Raw genomic sequence first — 23,749 nt, 5'->3', positions numbered from 1 at the left:
GCCATTTGAAAATCAACTTGTCCTGCCCCCCAAGTAATTAAATTGACCATTAAATGTGACCCAGCATTATCACAACTAGACATACCTAATTATATGAAGAAAAAGGGAAAGAAAAAAGAGATAAATGCATTATAGAAGTGCTTTTTGTTTTGGCAAAGAATTAGAAATTAAAGGAGAGCCCATAAATTGAGCAATAGATGGAAAATTTGTGATATATATATGTGATATATATATATATATACATATACATATACATACATACATGTGAGATATATATATATATATATATATATATATATAATTGTAATTGAATTATTGAACTGTAAGAGATGATAGGGTGACAGAGAAACCTGGGAAGAGTTGTATGAAACAATTCAAAATGAAGTAAGAAAGACCAAGAGAATTATTTCTACAATAACAGCAATTATGAAGACAGCTTTGAAAGACTTAAGAATTCTAATCATCTTGTTGATTAATCACAGTTCTAGAGGACTTATAATGAAATGTATTCCCAATCTCTTAACAGATAAATGATGAACAAAGGGTAGCAATTAATATATATCTTTTTTGGATGTTATTATTTTGACTGTAAATTTGGTACTAGAATTTTCCCCCATTGAGGAGGCAGTGGGAAAGAGAGAAAATAGATTTTCATTAAATTAAAAAAAAAGAAATATTGAAAATAATGGAAAGGATTTCTAAAAGTATATTTTAAGGACAGATAAAAGACAATAGCAAACAAACAATAATAAAAATCAGCATTTTTGGGAGAGATAACATAATTTTCACAAATAACATGACAAAATGTCTACCCTTCTATATTTTATTTTCATTTCTCATTTCTCAGAGAATGATCACCAACTTGGAAAAGGTAGGAAAAATAGAAGGAAGGGAAGCAAAACCAAATATGTAAGAGGTTGTTGATAAAATAATGAGAATCTTTGACTTTGGTAATCCTAAAAAATGCTGAAAGGATGGAAAAGGGAAATGTCTGGGTTTTCAAATCAGAGAAAACAACGTACTTAAGAACAACATAATGGTTAGTTTTAGTGGCATATACCAGAAATTTCCTAGACTCAGGTTCCCTAAGTTAGGTTGGTAAATCTTGAAAGTTAAATTCTATTAAAATTAATCTTTATCCTCATTACCTGGATATAAAGACTTAATAAATATTGGATGAATTGAGATGAATTTTATTTTAATGAGCAAGATAGAGAGATGCATCATATTTGAAGATAGAAACTAGGGAAGACACGACTGTCTTGTTAAATATTTTATAGACTACTTAAGAAGGACTAAACATACAAGATTATTATGTTTAGTTATTTTCAGTTTTGTCTGACTCTTTGTGACCCTTTGAGATTTCCATGGCAAAGATATCAGAGTGGTTTATCATTTTCTTCTCCAGCTCACTTTACTGTTGACACAGTGGCATACAGGGTGATACTACTAGTTAAGTGTCCAAGACCGGATTTAAACTCAGTTCTTCTGACTCCTGGCCTGCCCCCACCCCCATTCACAGTGCTCTAAACATAGAAAGCTGCCCAAGCTGCCCTAAACATAGCAAGTATATTTATGTAATTTAGAAGTTACAAAAAAGTTGGTAGAGATAACTAATGAACTTAATAATAAAATTAGATTCTAAAAGATCTTTACAGTTATAATAATAAAGAAAATTTAATGTGAAATTATAAAAATATTTAAAATATAAGAAAATATTTAAATAAAGGATGAGTAAGGCCTGAATAAGTTTAATTTGAATCTGCACGTCAATGCAATCGTGACAAAAGTTAAACATCAGAAATATTATATTCAGAAGAAGGATATAATTCAGCTCTTCCCTATGAAGAAAATATCTGAGTTTATTTTCATTTTCTGATTGCCACATTTTAGGGAAGGTGCTATATTTGAGAGCATGCAGTGGAGAATAGCGAAATGTATTGGGTTCATGCTATATAACAACTAGTTATAAAGTTATTAAGTCGTATTAAGTCATAGAAAAAGGTCAGTAAGTCTATTAAGTCATGGGGTAAAAAGGGAGATTGTGGTATGTGAGTGTGCATAGAACATGATAGTTGTTTCAAGTTGTTGAAACTTTTAATGTGAAGGAAAGATTAGATTTTTTCTACTTAATCCCAAAGAATATAAGTAGGAACAATGAAGAGCACAGTGAAATGCTATTAGTTGATTTGAAGCTAGAAGACCTGGTTTGAAGATTCTTGTTGCCATTTCCTATCAATGCAACTTTAGGTAATTATGTAACATCTTTGTGATTACTTTACTCTCCTGTAAAGCAAGAGAGTTGGAATAAGTTCTTAAAGCCTTCCAAACTCTACAACTGTGAGTTTTTTTTGGGGGGGTGGGAATCAAAGTTAATGGGATTTTGCTCAATGGAACTTTTCAAGGAATGGCTATGTGATCACTTATCAGGTATGTGTAGTACAGGATTTTTTTTTCAGGTGTAGATTGGACTACATTAGCATTGAATTCTCTTTCAGCCCTGAAGTTCTGTGATTCTGTGAAACTGGAATAATTCAAAGGAAAATGATCAGAACTGAAAGTGATTATCAGAACATAATTGACAATAGTATATAAAGGAATAGGGAAGTATGCTAGTTAATTTTAAATATTAGAAGGTCAAAAATAAAATGAATTTGACTTTTCCTATATTATATTAGAGGAAAAATGGAACTTCAATTTTCAAGGAGATCATTGTCTCTATTTAAGTTTCCTAAAATCTAGAGCTTTACAAAATAAAACAAGTTACCTTGTGAACTGTTACTAAGTTAACCAGTGAACTTATATCACTGCAGCTTCTTATCCATGATAGTACTAGTTGACCTCTAAAGTGTCTTTAGATTTTAAGATCCTATATTCTATATAACCCTTCTCTCTACTCCTCCATCTGATATTCAATATAGTATAGATGCAACATACAAAATAGAAACTCAATAACTAGTTTTTGATTGGTTGAATAGATCTACTGAATGCATATTTGAATGCTTTTCCAAAGCATAGATCATTCTCATTTAATCTAAAAACAAATATCATTTGATTACATGGGGGGAGGGATCAGTTCACTGTATTTTTCAAAATTCTCTTTAGGAATGATGGTGATGTTTGTCCTTCTTTCTCAAAGAATACCATGGCATCAGGGAGCTGATACTGTGGCAAGCATATTAATTGGATTTGAGTGTGGGGAGTGCTGTGCTAAGTCATCAACCTCACTTTCTCCTCTAGAGTCATCTGAGTTCAGTGGTCAGATATGAATCAGGATGACTGATTTGAGACAATCAGGGTTAGGCTTAAGTGACTTGCCCAATGTCACACAGCTAGTAAATGTCAATGTCTGAGGTCATATTCGAACTCTTATCCTCCTGACTCCAAAGCCAGTGCTCTATCCACTGCCGCCACCATGCTGGCATCTTTAGGAATGAGTTCAGTGGTATATGCCTATAATCTTTGCTACTGGGAGGATGAGACTTGAGGACTTATTGAACTCAGAGGCTCTGAATTGAGGTGTTCTATGCTTTCAGTTGCCCCATATCAATCTATTATCAATATGGAAGTTGGGAAGCCTAAGGTTGCCTGAGAAGCAAAGAATACCAGGTTGGAAAAAGAGTGGATCAAAGCTTTCTAGGACAATCAATAGCGGGACTAGGTCTGTAAGCAGCTATTGGAATTTCAACTTAGAACATATGGAGGAAACCAAATTTCCTCTTCCTTTTAGGTAAGAGGTAAATGTTTACTTAGTTAAGACAATTATTTAGTGAAATATCAGTCAAATTCTAGATGTTAAATAAGGAAAAGGAAAATAAAAATTCAAATCTAGACATACAGAATTGTAAAATACAGTTTAGATGAGTTAAGAAGAGAAAGCAAAAGGGAAATGAAGGAATAATAAAACTAGAAAAGAGCCATGTCACTGGACTTGAGAACAATAACTATTTTCATTAAACCATAAAAAGAGATTGGGATTTTTTCCCTTCAGTTCATGATTAGAAAGAATAATCTTTCTAATTATTCTAATTCTAATAATTCTAATTCTTTCTAATATAATGAAGGTCAAAAATAAAATAAATTTGACTTTTCCTATATTATATTAGAAGAAAAAATGGAAAGGAGTCAAGGTATATGAAAGATGATTATAGGAAAAGATTTGAGTGGTGGAACATTTGGGTAGGAAAAGGAAGATAAGGTGTTTTAAGTTGAAAAAGAATTTTAGAGAGATGAAAATTTAGACAGGTGTATGAAATAGAATTTCATTAAGTGGGGGGGAAGAATAATGTAATGAAGGAAGCTAATCTGAATGGATATTTTTCTTTATAGATTTTTGAGGAGATTTTCATGTGAAAATTAATGTGAGATATAGAGTATTAAGGATAGGGAACAATTAAGGAATGGAAAAAGGGAAAGGGCAAACTGGTGCCTGGGATAAAATCGAAATAATCTATTAACAGCAATTTATGAAGTACCTACTATGTTTCTAGCCACTGCAGATAAAAAAACCAGAAAATGAAAGGGTCCCTGACTTTAAGGAATTTATATTCTATTCAGGGAGAAAACATATAGGTATGAATATTTACAAAATAAAATCAAGATATTTTGGATGGGGAGAATACTGACAGATGGGGATATCAGAAAAGAACTCATTTCTAAAAATACATTTTTATTTCATTAAATATTTCCCAATTATCTAGAATTTATATATATGTTTGTGTGTGTGTGTGTGTGTGTGTGTGTGTGTGTGTGTGTATAGGAGTGCAGATTCTCTCTCCCTTATGTTACCCCTCCACTTTTTTGAGAAAGCTAGCACTATGAAATTGATTATTCATGTGAAATAATGAAAAATATATGTATGTAATAATGTTGTTACAAAATTGTGAAACACTTTGCAAAACAAGAAAAATAAAAAATATCATTCACTCTGTCTCAGAGTTCATCAATTCTCCCTTTCAAAGTGGATAGCCTTTGGAATTGTCTTGATTCGAGGAGCAAAATCTTTCAAACTTCATTATCTTTACAATATTGTTGTTATTAAAATAAAGTTGTCCTGATTATACAAACCTTACTATGTATCAGTTCATAAATCATTCCAGGTTTTTCTGAAACCATCCCATTATCTTTTCTCTTTTTGTTGTATTTTTGTTTTTTGCAAGGCAATGGGGTTAAGTGACTTGTTCAGCATCACACAGCTGGGTAATTAAGTGTATGCATCGAATTTGAACTCAGGTCATCCTGACTTCAAGGCTGGTGCTCTATTCAATGCACCACCTAGCTGCAACTCCAATCATCATTTCTTATAGCATATTAGTATTCAATCACAACCATATACCTTGTTTTTTTAAGCCATTTATTCCCCCATTAATGGGCATCTCCTCAATTTCTGCTTCTATATCAAGACAAAAGAAAGAGCTGCCTTAAATCATTTTTTTTGGATAAATGTTCTTTACCATTTTTCTTTGCTTTCTTTGGATACAGACTTAAGTCTAAATCAAAGGGTATGCACAGTTTGATAACATTTTAGGAATACTTCTAAATGGTTCTCCAGAATTGTACCAATTCACAATTCTACCAATTTTGCTTTAGTGTTCCAATTTTTCATTTGTCCTTTTCCTTTTCTGTCATGTTAACCAATTTGATAGATAGAAAGAAATACTGCAGAGTTGTTTTAATTTGCATTTCTCTACTCAATAGTGATTCAAAACATTTTTATCTGACTATAGTTTTGATTTCATCTGAAAATTGCTTGCTTATATCCTTTAATCCTTTATCAATTGACTTAGTTCTCTACATAGTTGAAAACTGAGACTTTTATCAGACATTAATTCTGAATGGGAACTATGTTGAATTTTCAGTATCTATTCATAGAATTAATTTTTTTTCTTGTTTTTGATAAAGTACATTATGCTCATAGTTTTCCTAATATTCAACCAGACCTGCATTTCTGATATTAATCTCATCTGGTCAAAATATATTATCTTTATTATTCTTGATGGAATCTCCTTGCTAATATTTTGTTTGAAAATTTTATATCAATATTCTTTTTTTTTAGGTTTTTGCAAGGCAAATGGGTTTAAGTGGCTTGCCCAAGGCCACACAGCTAGGTAATTATTAAGTGTCTGAGACCAGATTTGAACCCAGGTACTCCTGACTCCAGGGCTGATCAATATTCTGTAAATAAAGTGGTCTAAAATTTTCTTTCTCTGTTATTATTCTATCTAAAACATATTAAATATTAAAACATATTCATATTCAAATATTCAAATGATAAAAGAAATTTGTAGGACTTCTTTATATTTTCAAATACTTTATACAATATTGTGGTTAACTGTTTCTTAAATGTTTGGTAGAATTCACTTTTCAATCCATTTTTTCCCTGAGTTTTTTTTTCTTATGGAATTCTTTTATGACTTAGTTTCAATTTTAAGGAAGTATTATTTATGTAATCTATTTCATCTTAATCTGAACAGTTTATTTTTGTGAATATTTGTCTATTAGCTTGTCAGTTGTACTACATGTAATTGAGGAAAATAACTACTAATATTAGCTTAGATTTTGCCTTCATTGATGGTACATTCACCCTTTTTTATTTTTATACTGTTAATTTGGTTTTCTTCCTTTTTTCATTGAGAGTAACTAATGGTTTACTTTTTTCATAAAATCAGTTTCTAGCTTTATTTACTGGTTCAAGGTTTCTTTTCACTTTCAATTTTATTAATCTTTTCTTTGATTTTTCAGATTTTGAATATTCAATTGAAGATAATTTTGATGTTTTTTTCTAGTTTTGTCATTTGCTTGTCCAATTCTTTGATCTTCTCTTTTCTCCTTTTATAAATGTATGTACTTAAAAATAAAATTCACAACAAATACTGCTTTGTTTCCCACAAATTTGATATGTTGTCTCATCATCATCTTTTTCCTTAATGAACTTATTATTTCTATATTTTATCTTTGACTACTCATTCTTTAAGACTAGATTATTTAGTTTCCAATTAATATTTGTCTCTATTTCCACAGCCCTTTATTGAATTGCTTTTCATGTCATAATACAAGGTCAATTTTGTGAAGATCCTTATATTCTCATTCAGTTTTCACCAGAAGTCATAATTTCAAGTTTTCTAAGTTTCTGTTTATCTCTTTGACCTCTTTCATATTTATTTTATGGTTTGGTATATCTAGGTCTGAAAAGGGAAAGTTGAGATCTCCCAGCATACTTTTAATGTGTATTTGTTCTGTAATTCATTAATTTTCCTTTAAGATTTTGGATACTATGGCATTTTGTGAATATAATTTTTTATCTTTTTTAATAATTTATTTCTTTTCACCTTACTACAAGTATTGTTGTGAAAGTCAACATAAACCCACCCCCCCAAAGACAGAGAAAACTCAAGAGAAGAGAAATTAAGTAAGAGAAAAAAAATTCACTTCAGTCGGTGTTCAGATATCATCGGCTGTTTCTGTGATTGGTTGCTTTCTTTATCATAAGTCCATCATAGAAGTTGCTTCAATATTTTTTTCCACATTTGCTATTGTTAACTGTATTTCCCTCCATGCTATTCTTCCCCACTCCTATGTATTTTATTCTCTCTCTCTCTCCTTTCACCTTGTCCCTCCTCAGAAGTGTGTTTTATCTCACTGCAACCTCTCCCACAATCTTGCCTTTTTTATATCATCCACACCCCTCCATCCCTCCCCCGTCCCTCTTATTTCATCTCTTTCCACTCTTTTTTCCTCTAGGGTAAGATAGAGTTCTATGCCCTATTGAGTATGTATGTATGTCATTTCCTCTCTAAGTCACTTTCCAATGAGAATGAAAGCTCATTCTTTCTCTCTCAACTCTCCCCCCACTTCCACTCCATTGCAAAAGTTTTTTCTTAAATCTTTTATGTGAAATATCTTAGCCCATTCTAACTCTTCTTTCCCTTTCTCCTAGTACATTCCTTTTTTTCACTCATTGACTCCATATTTATACTATATTATACCATTATATTCTGCTACTTCTTGTGCCTTGTCTATTTATGCTTCTTCTAACTGCTCTTATAAATGAGGTTGATATGAGTTATCAGTATCTTCTTCCCATACAATACACACAGTTCAGCATAATAAACCCCATCCACCTTCTCTGTGCTTCATCTGAGTCCTATACTTGGAGATCATACTTTCCGTTCAGCTCTGGTCATTTCAACAGGAAAATTTAAAAGTCGCTTCTTTTATTGAAAATTCATCTTTTCTCCTGGAAGAGGATGTTCAGTTTTGCTAAGTAGTCGATTCTAGGTTATAATCCAAGCTCTTTTGCCTCCTACTATAATATTCCAAGCCCAATCCTGACTGTTGCATCACAGTAATTGAATTGTTTCTTTCTGGCTACTTGTAGTATTATTTTCTTTGACTTACAAATTTTGGAATTTGACTATAATATTCCTGGGAGCTTTTTTTTTGTGGGGGGAATCTCAGGATGTGATTGGCAGATTCCCTCAATTTCTATTTTACCCTCTGATCATAGTACTACAGGGAAATTTTGCTGCATTATTTCTTTAAAAGTGAAGTCTAGGCTCTTTTCCTGGTCATGACATTCAGGTAACCCAATAATTTTTAAATTATCTCTTCTGGATCTGTTTTTCCAATCAGTTGGTTTTCAATGAGATATTTCATATTTTCTTCTAGCTTTTTCATTTTTTTGGTTTTATTTTATTGTTTCTTGATTTCTCACAAAGTCATCCACCTCTCTTAGAACCATTCTATAGTTTAAGGAATTATTTTCTCAATAGAGCTTTTGAATCTCTTTTTCCATCTAGTCATTTCTGTCTTTTAAGGTTTAGTTTTCCTCATTGGGCTTTTGGACTCCTTTTTCCATTTGACCTTAAGTAGTTTTTAACAGTTTTTTAAAGATCTCCTTCACCAAGCTGCTGACTTGGTTTTCATGATTTTCTTACATCACTCTCATTTCTCTTCCCAATTTTCCCCTCTACCTCCCTAAATTGCTTTTCAAAGTCTTTTTTGAGTTCTTCCATGGCCTGATATCATTTCCTATTTCTGTTGGAGGCTTTGGATACAGAAGCTTCTACTTTGTCATCTTCTGAATGTATATTTTGATCCTCCATAGGACTAAAGTAATTTTCTATGGTCAGAGTCTATTCTGTTGTTTGTTCATTTTCTCTATCTAGGAATTATGTACTATACTTCCAAAGTTTTGAAGGGTTTGGGGTATACCCCCACAGGGACCTTAATTTCTCCAAAGTCTTATGAAAGGCTCTGACTACTCTCTTTCCATGTACTCTCTTCTGTAGATGACCACAAGCACTTCCCTCTGACCTGGAGCTGTGAGGAGGATCCCTGCTCCACTATGGCAGTATGGGGGCCCAGATTGTGACTTGGATCTGAGGATGGGCAAAGCAGCAGAGATAGTGGAGAGATCCTGCAGTCTTTCCACAGCCCCTTACCGTCTGTGGGCTGTGCACTCTGCAAGCAGCTGCTGATGGCTCCATAGCTTCCCAAGGCTGCCCTGAAGCCTGTACTGACTTGGGCTCCATGGTCACTCTGGTGAACTACCAAGCAGTCTCAAGTGATCCCTGGGCCAAGAGGTCTGGAAATTTTTCCCATTGCTGTAGACTCAGGCACCCAGAAGGGCTGTTCCTGGAAGGTTGGAACTGGGTTCACTGTGGGACAGGCTCCTTCCAACCCTGGTTTCAGTGGAGCAGACCTTTCCTGCAGATCCACCAAACCATCTTAAGCTAGAAAACTGCTTCACTCAGTCTTTCTGAGTTTTTTAGGGAAAAGTTTCTGGGAATTCCTGCCTTCATGTCACTATCTTAGCTCTGCCCTCAATGTGCATTTACTTTTTTAAGATGGATATTTCTTCATTATGTATATGGTTTTAGTAAGGTATGGTTTCCCTGATTATTTTAGCCAGGTCTACTTGTGCTTTTGTGCACAACTAGATATCTGGATTGCTATCCATGCCTTTTTTACTTTAGTAAAGTAAGGTGTGGTTTCCCTGATTATCCATTTTAGCCAAGTCTACTTGTGCTGTCTCTGCCTTTTTTTACTTTAGTTGAAGCACATTCTTTCCAAGCTCCTTTTGCTATGTTTATATATCTCTCTGTTTCAAGTGTGTATAATTTTTTTAATATATTGTTGAATTTTGATTGTTTAATGCATTTGGCAGTCTACTTCCATTCACATATCCAATAATGATTACTAACTGCATTTCTTTCCATCCTATTTTCTTTTATTTATACATTTCTCTCTTTTTATTTTGCACTCACTCTGAAGTCTGTTTGCTCCTGATCCCTGCCTTCCTTTAAGAGCCTTCACATGGCCTGTCTTTCCTTTCCATCCTACACCTCAAATTATTTATTTTTTTGGTAAGATAGATTTATATAATCAATGGAATAGTTGTATATATTTAGCCCTCTCTGAGTCAATTCTGATAATAAAGAGAATCATATGTTGCATTCTGCCACCATTTCCCCTAAATTGTAAAAGCTCTTCCTTGCATATTTTACATATGAAATAATTTTCCCCATTCTCCCCCATCTTTTCCCAGGAATCCCTCTTTCTCACCTATCCATTTTTTTACATCATTCCAATATAATTTAATCAATCTAGTGACCTCTTTTTATGTAAGAATCCATCTAACAGACTTAAAAATATTAAAATTATTAAAAATTACATGAATCATCTTCCTACATGGAAAGATAAATAAAGTTTAACCTTATTGAAACCCTTATGATTTCCTTTCCATCTTTTCCTTTTTATGCTTCTCTTGAAGCATAGTCACATTTTGTATTTAATTCTGGTCTTTGAATCAGGAATACTCGAAAGTTTTTTATTTCATTAGATATCCATTTTTTTCCCTTGAAGAACTACATTCACTTTTGCTGAGTGGGTTATTCTTGTTTATAGCACTAAACCCTTGACCTTCTGGACTATCATATTACAAATCTTTGGCTCTTTTAACACAGAAACTTTAAAATATCGAATCATTCTGACTGGGGCTCCATAACAGTTGAAATGGTCTCTTTTTCACGTTTTGAAGAATTTTCTCTTTGACCTGGGAGTTTTTGAATTTTGCAGTTCTATTTTTGAGAGTTTTAATTGGGAATTTCTTTTAGGGATAGATTAGTAGAATCTTTTAATTTTCTCTTTACCCTCTAGTTCTAGGATATCAGGTCAGTTTCACTTGATAATTTCTTGAAATAAGTTGTTTAGCCTCTTTCTTTGATTATGCTTTCCAGATTGTCCCACAATCCTTTTGTTTTTAGAGATAACTAGGATCATAAGGTCTCATTCTGAAGTCCTTTTGACTATGGGACTGATACTCTATTCACTGTTCTATCAAGCTACCCCTTAGAGCATAATTGTTAAATTATCTTTTCTTAATCTATTTTAGGGTACTTGTTTTTCTGATATTTCACATTTTCTTCAATTTTTTCATCTTTTAAAATTTTTTTTGTTGTTTCTTGATGTCTCAGACAGTCATTAGATTATACCTATAAAATTCTACTTTATAAGTACTTTAATTAGTTAGTTAGTGAGCTTTTGCATGTTTTTAATTTGATCAATTCAGATTGTTAAGAAGTTATTTTCAGAAGTGAATTTGTATACCTCTTTTTCATTTGGCCAAATCTGTTTTTCAAAATGTTCTTTCAGTATTTTTGTGCTTCTTTTACGAAACTTTTAATTGTCTTTTCATGATTTTTTCCCTTTGTTTTCAAGTCTTTATCTGTTTTTTTTTCTCTTACTTGATTTTTGGGGAAAAAACTTAGCTCTTCTGGAAATTCTTGTTTGGTTTATTTTCAACTTTCTTTTTGAAGATTTACTTATAATTGTTTGACTTCATTGTCTTCCTATGAGATTATATCTTGTAAAGTTTGTAATATTTTATGGACACATCACTTTTTTTATAAAGCACTTTGATCATTAGATGATGATGGATGATGCCACATTGGACACATTTTGTGACTACATAAAAAATTAGATCAATTTGTATCACCAAAACTACATATAAAAATAGCAAACTAACTTGGAGTCAAGTAATATGGCAGTAAAGTAGAAAATCTTAGATTAGGTTTTAGGCTTAAGAGTATCTTGAAGCAGATACTGTTCTTCCTTATCAGAGGAACAAAAGAGCCCAAAGCCCAAACTTCCTTATGTCCCCTCCCAATGACCATGCCATCAGATACTGGACCAGTATCAAATCATGCATCCAGCCAGTAGCACAGAGAGTAATTCACCATCCACTGAGAACAAAACTTTTGCTGTCATCTAAGGGAGGAGACAGCTTTAAGGAGCAAAGCTGTTTGCACCAGAAAAGACTCCACCTATGGACTCCAGAAAAGACTTTCAATAACCAGGATTTGTGAGTTAATCTTTTAGAAACACGTTTCCCCTAGATGTTGTACTTCACCACTGTTGTACTTTAGGTTTGTGTCTACTCTTCTTAAAGGCTCTTTGTCTATTTCTGGGAGAATGAAACCCAGACTTTTATGGGGGTGGGAGCCAGGTAGGTGGAGTAGGGGTGATTGTTGTATCAACTGTTACATAGCATTACTAAATACCTTTTCTAAAACATAATTATATATGACTAAAATCAATTAAGAATATATTTATGGAGGCTTGTGAATGACAATCCTAAAAATGTTAGCCACTCACAAGGTTACATCTAGAACCTTGACTGGGAGAAGGAGTTAGGTTTGCACCACCAGATTCAAGGACTTGATATTACATTGGGAAAGAATGAAGAAATAGGGAGCCCTCTGGTTAGCAGTGAGGTAAAAATTTGGAATTCCCCCTTAAGCTTGAATATCAAAGGTTAACATTTACGTTGTATTATTTTTGCCACATTTTAAAAAAATGAAAATTGTGTTGTTTTAGGTCACATTTTTTTTGCATTCAATTCAAATGAATTGTTATGGAAAAACATTTGTATTTGCTTTGGTCTTAGTGTTTAAATTCCTATTCTTAACTTTGGATTTTCTTAGTTTAGGCATTTAATTATGGTTCAGTTTATAGAAAAAAAGGATGAAAAAGAGAAGGAAAAAAGGATAAGTCAAGGTTAACTGAGGTCATTGTTCTGAGCTCAGTTTAGAGTCTTGATTTCACAGGGCATTTTTTCCCTCATGATAAACTTTACATTGTATTTTTTTTATTATAGTTGCAAAGGAAATAGGTTTTTCATTGTTGCATAACTTTTCTGAGCCATAGTATTACGATGCAAAATCCAGGCAGAAATGTTTACTTGAGTCGTAGAAATGTTTTTTTTAATCACTTGTAGTAGAACTTCATTTATTTCCTGAGAGTTGACATTTTCATACTCAAAACCAAGCAAATGAAAGATGTGACATTTTACATTTGATGACTGAAAATGGAAAAAACATATCCTCTTTTCCCTCTGCTCTCATAATTCCATCCTGGCTGGACAGAGTTCTCAAAATTTCCAAAACTCTTTTCACCATTGTGATAAGACCGAAGTTAGTAAATTTCAGACTGAAAGGAAATCTCTTTTGGAAAGCCATGAGAATGGAATTGAAGTTAAAAATGGAAGAGTAAATGGAACACTTAAGAATGGCCTTTCCTTGTGTAGATGTCAGCTCCATCCATGACATTCAGTATAATTCAAACCTGATCAAACTACCCTGAATTCAACCCACTAGGTTTTTAGATAGTGTATGCTTTCTTTTTGAAGAGGTTTAAAAAGGAAGAACAGTGCCTGCAATAAGACTGAAATGTAGCTCACATGTAACAGAAAAATGTGTAACTGATGAGCGATTTCAGCCAAAACCCAAGGAGGATCATTTAAAAAATGTGGGAGGTGCTTAGAAAATGTTATTGTCAAGCCAAAGACAAATAAAATGAGCTTTGAGATTAAATCTTGCTGGAATCATTGCAAACTATAGATTTTTTTTTTTTTTTTTGCACAAAAATCTAACAGATGTTTCTAATTAGATATAGGTAGTGACAGTGGCCAGTTTGACTAAATCCAGACTCTGGTCAGCAGTAATGGGAAAAGTTTAAGCTTGCCTTTTTTGAAAAAAAAAATCTACACTGATATCATCCAAGAGAATGAAGCCTAGAGGGAGATGCTTAAAAAACAAACAAGCAAACAAAAAACTCCAAATCATAGCTTAAGATCCTTTGTACTTTCCACCTTTCAGAGAGGGGGAAAAAACATAAAAAAACCATAAAGAAACCCCCATGGTCATGATCCTTGTTGCCCCATAACAAGTTCCTGTTTCCACAGATTGTATTCTCATATCTAATGTAGACTTCACTGAAGCATCTAATGGGAAAAATGCAGACCATGAAATGTTGTAAATATTTTCCTCCATCTGTAAACTTTTTGGTTTCATGGACCTTTATAGATTTTCATTTTATAACTCTGTCAATGAATCCTCTACGGAATTTCTTTTTCCCCCTTTGGAAAGTTTATCATATTTATTTGCTTTTATTTGCTATCATTTGAAGATTAATGAGCCATAATAAACATCTTCTATTGAAACCAGTATTCAGATAGCCTTAGATCAAAAAAAATTTATTTTGGTTATGATTACATTTGACATAGTAGACAGCTTGATTGCTCAATGGATAGATTACTGGTGCTGGAGTAAGGAAGATCTGATTTGAAATTCAGCATCAGATATTTAATAGCTGGGTGACCTTGGGCAAGTCATTTGATCTCTCTTTGTCAAGGCTAGGCAGCTAGGTGACCCAGTGGATAGAGTCAGGAGGATCTGAATTCAAATGTCATCTCAGATACTTACTTAGCTCAGTGATTCTGGGCAAGACCCAACCAATGTGTGCCTTAATTCCCTAGAGAAGAAAATGAAAATCATTCCAGGTTTTTATTGTTCTTTTTTTTTGTTTTTGTTATTTCCAAGAAAATCCCATTGACTGTATGGTCCATGAGATCATGAAGAATTGGGCACAGTTGAGCAACTGAACAGTATCTAACATCAGTATAATCTTTTCTCTTTTATGTCTGCTATTCCCACTGCACTTATCTTACTGAAGGTAAATCTTTGCCAAAAGAGACATGTTCTACTTCATGTAGCTATAGTTACTTTAAATAAGTTAGAATCTTTCAGTTTCCTCACATTATATCATGAAAAAATATTGTATAATTGAAAATCCTGATTGCTTTTTCAATTAGTAATTTGTTTCTTCTATTGACTACTCTAATACCATTTGCTATGAAAAATGAAATGAATAGAATATAAAATAAAGAGTCTATATTTGAATTCCTTTTTTTTCTGCCTTGTGCTTGGTTTTCAATCTTTTTCTTTTAGGTTTTTGCAAGGCAAATGGGTTTTGCAAGGCAAATGGGGTTAAGTGGCTTGCCCAAGGCCATACAGCTAGGTAATTATTAAGTGTCTGAGACCGGATTTGAACCCAGGTACTCCTGACTCCAGGGCCAGTGCTTTATCCACTGTGCCACCTAGCCACCCCTTTGGTTTTCTTATATTCATGTTGGTCTCAATTAGTTTCTAAGCATTTTTTTATATGAATCAGTACTATAAGACACTAGATCATTAATCATTATACTTTTTTGTAATCAATTAAAATTTGGAGGTTGGAATTCACTGTTGGAAAATTATGTATTGAATTCAGGATGACCTAGAGTTCAGTCCTGTTTCAGATGTTTTGTAGCTCTGTTCCTAAAGAAGTCATTTAACCTCTCTAATCATCTATAAAATGGTAATAATGATAATATCAGCTACTTCACATGGTTTATATGAGAAAATGAAATACTCTACATAGAGTGCTTTGCAAAACAAATTATTCAAAATGAAAAAATATTGCTATTATGATTTTGATATAAAAATATTGCAATAATTTTAAAGGAAAAATTCATAGGAAATCCCACCATAAAACCTTATATTAAGAAATATAGAGAAATATTTACATTTATTGTGGTCAACTAGATATTGCATTAGATAGAACACTGGCTCTAGAGTCAGGAGGACCCAAGTTCAAATCTGGCCTCAGCCACTTATTAGTTATGTTATCCTGCATAAATCACTTAACCCTGTCTGTCTCAGTTTCCTCAGCTGAAAAATAAATTGGTGAAGGAAACGGCAAACAACTCCAGGAAATGCCAAAGGATAGGGTAAAGCTAAATAACTATTAAAATATATTTATATGTATTTATAATAAGCACAATGTTTTATAGACATATACATATACTAGCTATGCACATATCTATCTATCTATATATATGCACATCCATATATATATATGCATGTATTATATGTACATGAACACCTACATATTTTTATTTAAATATTTAGAAGACTTTTTTTATACCTATCTAGGCATCTTTATACCTCAAATAGGAAAAAAAAAATCAAAGAATGGCCATAGCATAGAATTTACAAGTAATTTATAGAGGCCACAAAAATCAAAGCTGGAATATGATCTAGATTTTTTTAAAAATGTAACTTCATGATCAAAGTGGATAAAAGTGGATAAAAGAAGATCAAGAAAAAGCACGTGCCAGTCATTGACATGAAGTACACCACATAATCCTTTATAATCATTAAGATCTTTTACTTTTTTCTACTTCTTTAATAATTTCTTGATGAGTTTTTTAAAGGAAGGGTGACAAAATTTTTTTGACCAATATTGGACAATTCACCAGTATTATGTGTATTTTATATGTGTATTTGAGTGGTTAAATTGTTAGGAATAAGACAGATGATACAATGACTAGAGAAACTGACCTGGAGACAGGAAGAATTACATACAAATTCTGTATCAGGCTATTAAAACTGTGTGAACCTAGTCAAATTGCTTCATCTCAGCCTCAGTTTTCTCATCTACCTCATAGGATTGTTGTGAGGATCATGAGAGATGATATATGCAAAATACTTTGCAAACCTTAAAGTGCAATAAAATGCTAGCTATTATTATGGTTACCCATTTCCTTCCTCTGCTGCATGCACTCGTTTGTAAAGTCTTTCCCTCAAGCTGCATTTTCCCATATAGAATGGAATGCTCAATTCTACTCTTTTAACTGATAGTGACAAGATAGATATTCTTGTTTTACTTGTGTTGGGGAATTCGTTTGATCTTGGCAGGGGATCCACTGGTAATAAGAGGTGTCATAGACAGAAATCAGTCTCAGGGGGAGGGGGATATTAGCTACTTTCATTAAATGGAGCAAATCTTGGCAAAGCTAAAGGTCTCACTTCTTTTCCCAATTGCCCGAAGGACATTTTTACCTATTCTAATGATGTTTCTTTAATTTTTTCAGTTCTAAAGTAGAGAAAAACTGACTATAGCTATTAAAGGCTTTTGGAATATTTTCCATCTTATCATACTTATCTTCAGTTCTCAAAGAGGTAAGAAAGAAATAAGCTCAGATTGGACTACATCTGTGTTGGGAGGGAAACTTAGCTCAAGCCCACCAAGGGAGCTAGTAGCTGACCAGTTATCAACCAACTGGTTGAACCAGATAGGCCACTACTCTCTTCAAGAGCTATGTTTCTCCTTGCCTTAATTGATATTCATACTTTTATCTGTTGTGTTATCTATTAGAACCTGAGTTTGTTGACCTTAATGTCTAATGAAACTTATTATCACTTCAGTTGAGTTTTTTCTTCATGTGCTAGAAGCCCTCCTGGGAGTCCCTTCTTTCTTTTGTGGCTTTTCTTGTGACCCAAGCATGGAAACGGGTGTCAGTACCTTGAAATTATAATACTAGTTCTCTGTCCATTCATTTACTACGTGGTGTTAAGAAAGTCACTTAACCTTTCTGTAGACTCATTTATCATTTCTAAAGTAACTACAACCTTTTTCTCTCTCCCTTGGGTTTTGGTGTGAATTCACCAGGGATAGACTGTATGTAAAATATATATATTTCTTTTGAAAGAGTAATGTAATTTAAAATAATTTATACTGGAGTATTATAAAAAAAATTGACATGGGAACCATAGGTATATGATGAGAAGCAAGAGTCTTAATCAACTTCCTTGACAAAATAATTCTCTGGTACATTATATTCATATTAATGTAAAATGTTTTCTGTTTTAAGTTCCATCCAACTGGGCTTTCATTGTATTAAATTTCTTTAGATAATATAAACAAATAGAAATGTCCTCACATTCACTTCTTTGGAGGTTCTCTTTCCTCTAAATTCTTGTCTTCTCAAGTTGAAAAATAAAATGTTTTTGTTAAAATGTTTAAGTTTGTCAATTGCTTCTTTTGTTTCTTGAGGTTTTTTTTGATTCCTCATATCATTTATTATTTTGAGTTTTTCTTTCAATTTTTAAATTGAAATTGTTGATTAAATACACTAATAATTTCTGATGTATTTTTATATTTTAGATTCCAATCTAATCATTTCTTTTAAATTGTCTTTAATGGGATGTTAAGATATTAAACTTTTTACTTTGCATACCATTTAGATACTAATGTAATCTTCTATTATCTATATTCACATCTTAAATAGATTTCTTAAGTAACTTCTGCCATTTTGCCATGGGATCACTTTTCTTAGGAAGAGTCCACCTTTTCTCCTATTGTCTCTACCATAGCAATGATTATAGCATATATATCTCTCTGTATAGGTATTGGAGTGTTTTTGTACTCTCTGTTAAATATTTTCAAAGAATATCCTTTTTCATGATTATAGCTTTATAGCTTTTTTTTTTTAGTTTTTTGTAAGGCAATAGGGTTTAAGTGGCTTGCCCAAGGCCACACAGATAGGTAATCATTAAATGTCTGAGGCCAGATTTGAATTCAGGTACTCCTGACTCCAGGGTCAGTGCTCTATCCACTGCGCCACCTAGCCGCCCCGATTATAGCTTTTTTAAAAAAAATTATGCTGTTTGGTAGTTGGAACTCAGATACCAATTTAAATTTTTTTTCTGTTTTAATATATTTAGTCTATTAATTGGATTTATCTGATTAAATTAAAAAATAATTTTGACATACCATTTAAAATATGCCCACCTCCTTTTTCAAATCATTCTAGAATATTTGCAACATTAGGTAGAAAATTTGCATGCTTTTTAGTTCTTCACTTTTCATTCTTTAATTATTTATCACTCTTCAGTTTCTGTTTTATTCTAATCTACTCTGCGGTTAAAATGAAGTTTTTTCCTTAAAGGACTCTTGTCCTACTTTAATCAACATAGAGCTATGTGCTGTTGGGTAAGTAGGAACTAAAGAAATTTGTTTTTATAAAAGTTATGTGTATATAACATAAAATTTTCCAGTTATGCCATGATATAATACTGGCATAATTAAAACATTCATATATTCAGTCAATTCCATGTGCATTTGCGGTTTGTAGACTTTAATAACTAGTACCATCTCATCAAAGCACTTCTAGCAGGTGGGATATGATACCTTTGCTTTGTTTGTCTTTTTGTCATTTCAGTACACAAGTGAAAAACACAGCTCTCTTTGTCAAACTGATCATTTATTTGTAAGAGTTCCAAGAAGGGCCAAAAGCAAACCCATGAGATCCTTTTTATTCGTGATATTCAAAATAGCACCAGCTCTGGCTGAGGGTACTACCAAAATCAGTGATATAACCATAGTTTGGCTGATATTTTAGGTTCCTTGCTTGACCTTCACTATTACCATAATATTTTGAGAGTAGAAGAAAATTTTTGCTGTACATAGAATATTCTATTTGATATTCCTTTACTTTGAAATGCCATTCCCTCTATAGCATGGATATTGAGTTAGATTACATTTTCTTTTAAAATCTCACCATATTTCGGACAAACTCAACAGAGCAGAACATATAATTAGTGAAAAATAAAGAAAAATTATTTTAAATAATTCAAAGGCCTCTTTTTAAATAATTGACCTGATTAAAAACAGCTAAGTCTTATAAAATGTACTCCTTATCACTTATCTAGTATTTAACTGTACAAGAATAAATCTACATGATATGTGATTATTTGCAATGGAAGAAATTGTTAATGGAATAATTCCTGAGTTATCTTAGCAGAAGAGAATAGCTAGTAAGCAGCCACAACAGAGAGAAAGGTTATATAGTATGGTAAGAACACTTTGATAATTTGTAATGATCTGTGATTTTATAGATGGGTAGGTACTCCCTCTCTCCAATGCAGACTACAATCTATCTCCACTCCACTCCTAAATATACCCCTTCTGTACACTCTTGTGTATATTTTATAATAAATTTTCCAAAGAAGATCAATTGGAAGCCCTCCTTTTATACTTACTGTTTCACCAGAGGAGTATTGTACCATGTGGGTTGCACCTGTCCATCTGTTGTCTCTCATTCTCACTATGTGACTGTTTTAACTTCTTTTTCCAAAAACATGAAAATTTAAGGAATACTTGATATAAATATGTGTCATTTGATTTGAAGATTATCCTAATGATTTTACTTCATATTTGGAATAGAAGAAACATGTCATTTAATTTGTGGACTACCCTAATTTTTTTTTTATAAATTATTAGTAGAGTATGGGGATCAGGCTTTACTTCACTATGAACTAGAGATATAAATAGAAAAATAAGATATCTCATGATCTCCAGGAGTTTACATTCTAATAATGGAAATTTTCTGCTACAGGTGAGATTAAAGGTCTGTGGTTCTTAGGGTTCAATGGCAAAGCAGATAGCAATGCCTCTTCATCAAAATAATGTCACTTTCTGATATAGAGTCATTTGAAAATGATAGGGACTTTAGTGACAAAAACTTTCTTTTGGATCTTCTATAACAATGACTATATAGCACACTCAGAAGCCATTACCAGATCTTATCTCTACTGCAATTGCTTTTTTTTTAGATTTTTCAAGGCAATGGGGTTAAGTGGCTTGCCCAAGGCCACACGACTGGGTAATTATTAAGTGCTTGAGGTCGGATTTGAACCCAGGTACTCCTGACTCCAAGGCTGGTGCTCTATTCACTGCGCCACCTAGCCGCCCCTGGAATTGCTTTTTAAGATAAAGAATTCAGGGGGCTGGACTGGAAGTATTATCATTCCCCAAACTTTAGGATTCTGGGTCCCCGGCTATCTATCTCCATTAGAATCTGAGAGGAAATAACAGTCAAAGTTGTGATAGTTTGATTTGACTGGCATCTTTCATCTCTCATTCTTACCATTTTATGTAATCTGTTTTGCCTTCCCTGAGTGTGGCAGTTGGTAGGTATGGTCAACCCTTTTTCCACAGGAATTGCTTCACTGGATGATGCTTGTGAGAGCTAGGCTGAAAGATGGACTGGTGACCTGAGATGTATTGAAATTCCCAGGATTTCTATGTCTATCTTATCTGACAGTTGGTGACAGTTGATGACCAGCTGTTGCTAGTGATGATGAGAAAGTTTGATCTCTATCACAATTATTTTTCCTTTCTTTGCCTGTGGGTGCTGAGTTAGAATTGGGTCTGGTGGTCTTGGGGCAGGGTACTGCTATTGTCAAGGCTCTGAGGTTTAGAGTACTGGGTGATCTTTATCAGAGTCTATAAAGAAGGAATTGCAAAATCAAAATGAAATTCTGTGAGCTCTAATAAACGAACTTGGCTGAAAAAGTCAAGGTAAAAGAATATACCTTTCTCCCTTCTTTTCAGCAGTAGGGAACTATGTGTATGATTTATAAGGATAGTGACTCATAATGTTGGAATTAGTTCATATGTTAGTTGAAGCTTTTAAAAAACACTTCTTGCTATTCTTTGTTATAAGGGATGAGAAGAGAAGGAAAAGAAAAGAGGAGTATATTGGTACATAAAGGCTATATAAAAACAGAATCAATAAAAATTTAGTTTAAGAAAACAGAACACTGTAAAATAATCTCTCATATCCCTGCTAGCTCAAAAATTTTGAATTAGAGGAAGTGTGGAATAATGGATTTGGTGGTGGAATTGGAGTCAGGATGATGTGAATTCAGATCTTCCTTTAAATATTGTTTTGACTCTTAAGCAAGTCACAATCTCCTTTTCCTCAGTTTCTAAATTTCTCAGATGAGAAAGTTGGACTCATTGTTCTCTAAGGTCCTTTCAACCTCTCAATTTATGACCTTGTGATTTTTATATATCCAACATCTCTATACAGTACACTTCCCAAAATTCCCAGCACCTGCTGGGCTGGTGGAGTCTTTAATAGGATCAGACAAGAAATTTAATTTATGTTCCTTTCTACATCCAAACTACTCTTTGAGGTTTTCCAATCTGTTTGTAACAAGATATAATCTTTTAAATCTTCATCTGGACAAGTGGTACATCTGGTCTATTAACTCCTTCCATATGATTCTTCATTTCCATTCTTATCTTCTAGTCATTATTCTTCTGCATTAATTGCATTGCTATGTTGCCCGACTTGGTCTAACCATAATGTTTTGCAGCTGGAAGCTTTTCTGTGTACTTAGCACATCATGGTGCAAGTGACTGGAGATCTAATTTTGATGTATTGGCTGTTTTCTTTTTCACAATAATTTTTGGCACATCAATATTATATTTTAGACTGTACTGTGATGATGTCCTTCATTCTGGAACTTAACAAAAATGTTAGCAGTTCTTGAATGACTATGTCTGCCAGTTTCCAACCCCCAGTTCTTGAGGTCAAGCAAGGTTCCTGACTTTTTTACAAAAATGACAATCTGCTTTTTATTTTTGGCTGAAGCTTTCGTAACTTAACTTGAGTCTTTGATATTGTGCAGAACAGCAATGTGACTAGAACCAGCAGTTTCCAGCATAGCACATGATCAATCAAACAATTAATTAATCAATTAATTAACAAGCAATTATTATGTATCTACTATATGCCAAGTATTAAGATTAGGCACTGAATTCATAATTTAAAAATATTTTAACAGTTTTGACTCTCAGAGAGTCTTTATTCTATCAGGAATAAATTTCTTAAATAAATAATGATTGTGCAAAATGACAATTATGTTCTAATGACATAATCATGCTTTTACTTAATTTGGTAGGAGTTCCAGTCACATTCCTTGGAGTAACTTTTCAAACCTTCTATGTCATTCTCCACCACCTCTACCTTCTACTTCACTCCCACTTGCTATCTAGTATGGGATCCCTCATCTCATAAAATCACAGATCTAAAACTGAAATGAATCTTAGAGAATACCAAGTCAAACCAACCCTCTAACTTTACAGTTGAAAAAACTGGGACTTAGGAAAATGCTTTGCTCAGTTGCCACACAGGTAGAAAGTATCAGAGTTAGGATTTAAAACCTATAACCTCTGAGTTTCAAATCAGTGTTTTTTCCCCAGTCTTCTGTCTTAAGTTTTTTTTTTTTATTTGGGTCTGTGTTTTTATTATTAAGAGAACTCCTAGTGAACTTTCCATACCAAATGAAGATCAGTACCTTACTGTCTAAGAGAGCTGTCCACCAACCTTGACAGGTTAATGCCTTGTCCACATTCACACAGCCAACATGTCAAGATGAATAATATATATGTAATGAATTCCTTCCATATCTCTGGCTTTTGAACTTGTTCTTTTTCTTCAAGGGCCAACTGAAATGGCATGTCTTCTATGAAGCCTTTCCTACTAGCTCCAACCAAAGGCCCTTCTTCTCTCTCCTAATTTCTCAACCATCTGTGTTAGAGCACATCAATTTTTTAGTAAATGTTTCAAGGAAAGTATATATAATTTATACATAAATATTATGCTGGTTTATATCCTTCTCTCTTTAACATGTAGCATGGTTTCCCTGTTTAATAAATGTTTGCTAAAATGCTTTGAGGAATTTTTATCCAAAAAGACAAAGGCAAAATTTTTATAACCCAGTTTACCTTA

General features: G+C 33.0%; 1 long non-coding RNA gene across 1 annotated transcript in view; it reads right to left on the bottom strand.

Annotated features, from left to right (window-relative positions):
- Positions 1 to 21,392, bottom strand: part of LOC141514895 (uncharacterized) — a 32,434-nt gene extending 11,042 nt beyond the window's left edge. Inside the window, exons 1-2 of the long non-coding RNA XR_012476137.1 lie at positions 21,095 to 21,392; positions 20,208 to 20,292 (exon numbers count right to left, since the gene is read on the bottom strand). This is a non-coding gene — a long non-coding RNA (uncharacterized LOC141514895). The remainder of the gene's footprint in view (positions 1 to 20,207; positions 20,293 to 21,094) is intronic.
- Between the last annotated feature and the right edge of the window lie 2,357 nt (positions 21,393 to 23,749).

Source organism: Macrotis lagotis, chromosome 1 (genome assembly GCF_037893015.1).
Source record: "Macrotis lagotis isolate mMagLag1 chromosome 1, bilby.v1.9.chrom.fasta, whole genome shotgun sequence".
In the NCBI taxonomy this organism is placed as follows: domain Eukaryota; kingdom Metazoa; phylum Chordata; class Mammalia; order Peramelemorphia; family Peramelidae; genus Macrotis; species Macrotis lagotis.
The sequence above is the reverse complement of the archived record's forward strand: the minus strand, read 5'-3'. Positions and strand labels throughout refer to the sequence as shown.